The sequence below is a fragment of the Vicia villosa genome, linkage group LG7, assembly GCF_029867415.1.
Source record: "Vicia villosa cultivar HV-30 ecotype Madison, WI linkage group LG7, Vvil1.0, whole genome shotgun sequence".
Taxonomy (NCBI): domain Eukaryota; kingdom Viridiplantae; phylum Streptophyta; class Magnoliopsida; order Fabales; family Fabaceae; genus Vicia; species Vicia villosa.
In genome coordinates, this window is record NC_081186.1 from 1098267 (window position 1) to 1104694 (window position 6428).

General features: G+C 35.5%; 1 long non-coding RNA gene across 1 annotated transcript; it reads right to left on the bottom strand.

Annotated features, from left to right (window-relative positions):
* Nucleotides 1-3082: 3082 nt before the first annotated feature.
* On the bottom strand, nt 3083-3793 carry LOC131616877 (uncharacterized). Its single transcript, XR_009288291.1, has 2 exons — nt 3450-3793; nt 3083-3308 (listed from the first exon to the last, which is right to left on the bottom strand). It is a non-coding gene; the product is annotated as an uncharacterized LOC131616877 (long non-coding RNA).
* Nucleotides 3794-6428: the final 2635 nt, after the last annotated feature.

The window sequence follows — 6428 nt, forward strand, 5'->3', positions numbered from 1 at the left end:
AATTGAGGCACGGTTAATTCGAAAGTATACTGTAACGAGAATACGATAAACTGACTCCTAGGAGTTTTGCTAAACGCTTGAGTTGGTATCACTTCACCTTTCACAAAAATCGATGTTTTAACATCCTTTCAAAAAATATTTTTTAGAACTTCAAGATAAACATGAACTTTGCATTAGAATTATATTTCTCATAATAAACATTCTTTGCATATGAACAAGTGCTTGACATCAAGAAAGTTTCTATCATGAACTGCAGATGAAAATTTTAATCCTCTCAAGGGACAAGTTGTCTTCAGAGCTCCGTTGAGTTCGAGCGAGAATATCTCAAATCCTGATCATCCTCAGGGGCACAAAAGCAATCTAATACTCCGTTGAGTAATAGTTCGGTCAATATGGGGAAATCAAGTCAAGATTCGAAGAATCTCTCAAAGGTGTTGAATAATCAGGGGCATTCACCCAAGCGTATTTGAAACTACCTCTGACCCGGATCAATCAGGGCATTGTTCCTAAGTTCATGATACTAGGGCATGTTGCTTATAACAGCACAAATCTCAAGAAGACCCCCCGACATGCATGTTTCAGAAGTGCTCGGAAAAGCAAAAATATTTTCTATGACTTACTCAGTTAGCTAAAACGCCAATATGTACAAGGGGCATGACATGTTACTGTCCAATTCACCTGGGGCAGTCAAGTCGAGATTCAAATAATCTCTCAAACAGTCAAGGATTTATTTTCCCTGCAAAACACTGACATAATTTACTGTCATCATTAATAATATTTTGCATTCATACATCATATACCTCATAGCATATGCATAACACTCTCATTCATTTCAAAAAACTTACAATACATTACATGCATCATGACATTGCATAAAAACTAACTTTGCCTTTTAGGTCGACCAACCGGTCAGGAAAATATCATCAACAAATCAATCACTATCAAATGTACAGTCTGGAAGCTTGAACCCCAAATTCCTGAGAAAATTTCTGGAAGCTTGAACCCTAGATGTTCTGAAATCTACACCAGATATGTTCCGGAAGCCTGAACCCTAGATGATCTGAATTCTACGCCAGAAACGTTCTAGAAGCCTGAACCCCGGATGTTCTGAAAATCTACGCCAGATATGTTCCGGAAGCCTGAACCCCGGATGATCTGAATTCTACGCCAGAAACATTTCGGAAGCCTGAATCCCGGATGTTCTGAAACTCTCTATCAAATATACATTCCAGAAGCATGAACCCTGAATATTCTAAAATCCTCCATCAGATGCACATTCTGGAAGCTTGACCCCCAGACTTCTAAAACATTCTTATCAGATAAACATTCCGGAAGCTCAAACCCCGAACATTCTGAAAATTTCTATCAGGTGCACATTTTGCTAGCATGACCCTCTAGACTCCTGACAAGTATCTCTTTCAGACGGCATCTGCAAGCCCGTCTCCCACAATGTCTTATCAAACTCATTAAATGACATCTTTAACACATCGACAATGGAGTCACAAATTGATCATGGCAATGGAGTCAAAATGATCACGGCAATGGAGCCACTGACAATGGAGTCACAAATTGATCATGACAATGGAGTCAAAATGATCATGACAATGGAGCCACCGACAATGGAGTCACAAATTGATCATGACAATGGAGTCAAAATGATCACGACAATGGAGCCACTGATAATGGAGTCACAATTGATCACGACAATGGAATCAAAATGATCACGGCAATGGAGCCACCGACAATGGAGTCACAAATTGATCATGACAATGGAGTCAAAATGATCACGGCAATGGAGCCACCGACAATGGAGTCACAAATTGATCATGACAATGGAGTCAAGATGATCACGGCAATGGAGCCACCGACAATGGAGTCACAATTGATCACGACAATGGAGTCACAAATTGATCATGACAATGGAGTCAAAATGATCACGGCAATGGAGCCACCGACAATGGAGTCACAAATTGATCATGACAATGGAGTCAAGATGATCACGGCAATGGAGTCACAATTGATCACGACAATAGAGTCAAAGTGATCATGACAATGGAATCACGGCAATAGAGCCACCAATATAGTCCTGATTCTTAGTAATAAGAGGTGGTCAAGACAATGGAGTCAACGATCTAATCTTAATACTTTGGCAATGGAGTCAACAATTCAATTCAGAAACAATTCAGAGGAGATTGAGGATAAGCAATTCAGATACAGCCTAACGAACGGTTCATTATGATGTTCTCATCTACTCATCATCTTCAGATGCAGTCTAACGTACGACTACACTCTGACCTTCATACTATCAAAAGACCAGTGGCATCTTTAAGCCCACCTCCGACAGCATCCTGTCAATCCAACTAATGGCATCTTTAAGCCCATTCAAACCATCAATAGCACTACTCCCTGCACCAGCAAGTGCAAATTTTTGGGTATTTTAGTGTTCAATCCTCTTCCACCTTCAGATCCCGAGTGGCGAATACGCCAATCTACATCTTCAGGTTTAAGAAGATTGAACAGGGGCAAGTGTCATACCCCAAAATTTGCCCTCATATTTTTACGAACGTCATTTTATTTCGAATAAATGAATTGGCACAGTTGGTAAGAATTTGAGCGTGAAAGGTACAAGAGCGAGACGTCCCGGGTTCGAATCCCACTTCTAACATTTTCTCCATTTTTATTTGTCTCTAACTATAGTTTAATTTTATTCTCATTTATATTAAAAATCACAAAAGAAAATAATCATTTTTTATCTATTTAAATTTAATTTTCGTATTAATTAAATATGCTTTTTTAAAATAGTTGATTTTTCATTTTTATGCACTTTTTATTTAAAAAATAACAAAAAATAACATAAAAATAAATAAGGTAATTTTTTATTCAACTTTTGTCATAAGACAATTTTCTTGAACATTTTGATTTGATTCTAGCAAGAATTAAAACAAAATATTCGTGAAAATAATTTGGTTAAAAGGTTTGATACAAAATTACTTTATTTCCTTTTTTAGTTTGACCTAATGAACTAATATAAATAGGTCTATTTGTACACATGTTAAGGAGGAAAACAATCACACTCACGTACAAAGCCAAAAAATCAACTTTCACCACCACCCAATTTTTCTCATTGTAGCAATTCTCACAAGTTTTACAGTAATAATCTTGCCATCAAAAAACCACTTTTTCTTACATGTACATAATCCTTCACTAACATTTTTATTGAGTTTTGTTTTTTTGTTACAGTAATCAAACCATTAAAACATCACCATGACCATCTAACCTTCAAATTTACCAAACACTCATCACCATACCTGCAAGTTCAATCAAAACACCATCACCTTTCATGAATTTTAAAATTCACCAAATATCCTCACATAAATTAACAATTCTGCTTGTTAGATGTCGTTATTGTTTTGCAGATCGGAACACTACAAAAGCAAGAGAAGAGAGACCTTTGAAGACTCGCCGGTAGGTCGCGCCGCCCTCAATCGCACACGACCGCGAGAAGACAGCTCCGACGGCCCGATCTCAGCCCCACGAGCAACCTCTGATCCAGCATCGGCCGTGTCACAACGCTCCTCCGTGTGCACCGTTCAGACCAATTCACGGTTGCAGCTCCACGCTTGGTTCCGGCGAATCATCTCTTATGTTGTTTTTGCCTCCATGATTATGTTGTTGAGTTTAGACTTCATATTGATTGTTAGTTTTATTTAGGAAACTTGATTTGTGATGTGAAATAGAAAAATATAATCTTGTTTGCGAGACCAACATAAGCATGAAAGAAGAAGAGTTTTTATTCTGGTTGTTGTTTAATCTCTTAATAAATGGTGGAATAATTTTGTTTTCCTCTTGTGCCATTCATTACATGCCATGTGTCAACAAATTATTGGTGCAAGTCAATGTTGAAAAAATCAACTCAGGTAACGTGAAGAAAGAATTATTGGTGCACCCTCTTTTCATTTTTATTTCTCATTTTCACTTTATTTTGTTAAGTTATTTTATTTCATTTTTTATTTTGCATTAATTAAATGTTTTTTTTATTAGAGTTTAGAGGTTTAATTGGGCTTTTGGGCCTGTTAAGTCACTGCTTTCATATTCCTACATTCAATCCATGATAATTGTTTTTTTTTTGTTTTTTTATTTCTTTAATGTGTTTTATTTTAATTTCATACAAAAATATGTGATTAGATTTTTATTTCCTATATAAAAAAATACAAAAAAGTAATATTAAAATTAGGTTTTACTTTTCATATTAAAATATCAAAAATTGTTAGAGTTTAATTTGAATTTCTAGACTTTCTCTCGTCAATTTTAATTAATATTTTTTCCATTTATTCATCTATTATTTATACATTGTTACTAACATTTTTCATGTTTTTTTTTGTGAGGTACTATCATTGAGGCTCTTGGATAATTTTGTGGACATTTACAAGTCGCTAATTATTCTATATTTAATTATTTAATTCCCGCAATTTTTACCAATTATGTAACTGCTCATTGGGTGTAATAGTTTAATTAGGATCTTTACTTTCTGCATTCCCCCGATTTTTGGTTATGTACTCCCCTCCCCGAAGCCATGTAATAGCTTAGGTTTACGTTTCCGCACTTTAAATTTCTGTAAATATATTAACTGCTAGTAATTAGGATGGTATGTCAAGATAATTAATTAACCGCTAGCTAACCTTAATTCAAGATAAGATAATCAAATCTAACTCACTCGCACACACTCACCTCTAGGGTACGCCCCTCTTGGTTGCCTTTCGAAATAAGGTCGTGTCCCTCGAATGTAGAGGTACTGTTATACCCCAAAATTTGCCCGCATCTTTTTTCAAGAAAACTCCATTCTGAAAATTAAGAGTCTCATATAATCATGGATTTTTATTTCAACAAATATCCTGACATATGAAATACTTAGTTTTTAGAATTTTTTTCTTATACAGTAATTTGGCTTGCAGTTGAATTTATTCTTACGCAAACGCCAAATACTGTTTATTACTTCACACATGCTATTTATTTATTTACAAATAAATAATACTGACACAATTGGTACAGAGTTAAATCTTTTTGCAGACGCAGAATCAGGAAACTCAGACTGTACTGGTAACAGTCAGTCGACAGTCAAACTGCTGGCAGTACAATTCTCAGTGTTTTGTACCATCAATCAAATCAATCTTTTACAATTCAAAATTCCAAGATTTTTGTTCTAGAAGTCTTCTGAATATCACGCGATTAGCAGAGACTCAACACTGCACAAAAATCAGGTACGCTTAACTGTCTCCTACACAAACAGTCCCTGACTAGGGTTTTCTTGTTTTTACAGGAGAAACAAGTTTTTGAGACCTCAAATGGATTTCATGCACATCCATATATCTCAAAGTACCATCATACAAATTTTCAAACTTCAATTCACTCAGACGCACCGTCAGCAGCTCAAACAGTCAACAGACGACCCGTTTGACTAAAAAGTCAACAGACAGTCAAAAATGATTTTTTTTTGTCAAAATCCATATTTTGTCAAAGGATTCATCATTTGATCATTGGATGATCATAATTCATCAAGGAAAGATAAAAAATCAACAAAACCCTAAGATTCAAAATTAGGGTTTTTGCCTGAAAAGTCAACTCAACTTTGACTGGTCATAACTCTCTCATCCTTCATCCAAAAAATTCAAACCAAAGCTCATTTTGAAGGAAATTCAATTATCTTTCAAATGCAATTGATCCCATGGTCATTGCATTCACCATTTGAAAAATATGACCAATGACATTACAGGTCATTTTCAAAGTCAACAAAAAGACACTTTTTTCAAAAGGACACACAAGGAGCATCAAAAATCATTTTGACATGAGACCAAAGACATTGGTTAGAGGACTCTTTGAGGTTTCCAAAAAGTGAAAGAACTCCTTCATATGACAAAAATTGAGGGATTTACAACTTGTTGAAGTTGGCTAAATTTTGGAAAATGCATAAAAACAACATTGCTCAAAAATGCATTTTTTCCAAATGGGGCCAAGTTTTCATGGTTCAAACATCATTACCATAATATTATGGGCCTCCCACGACCAAGACAAGGCCCACTCCATTTTTTATTCATTTTTGGTTTAATTTTATCACATATAAGATTAAATTAAAAAAGAAAAATGGATGGATAAAGAATAGCTTACAAACCAAGCATGACTCATCAAGAGAATCATTCAACTCTGCCCCAAGCCAAGTACAAACAGAAGGAGGGTGGAAAATCAAGCCATGGTGGCTTAAATGCAAAGCTACTCATGTTGAAAAGGTCAAGATTCCACAAAGCTAATGAATGCTTCTTAGCTTCACTTCCAAGCAGCTCTTGGCCTATAAAAGAACTATCATACTTCACAATCACAAGAGGACGAATTCAGAAGCATTCATAAGCATATATCACTCTTGTAACAACTTGTAA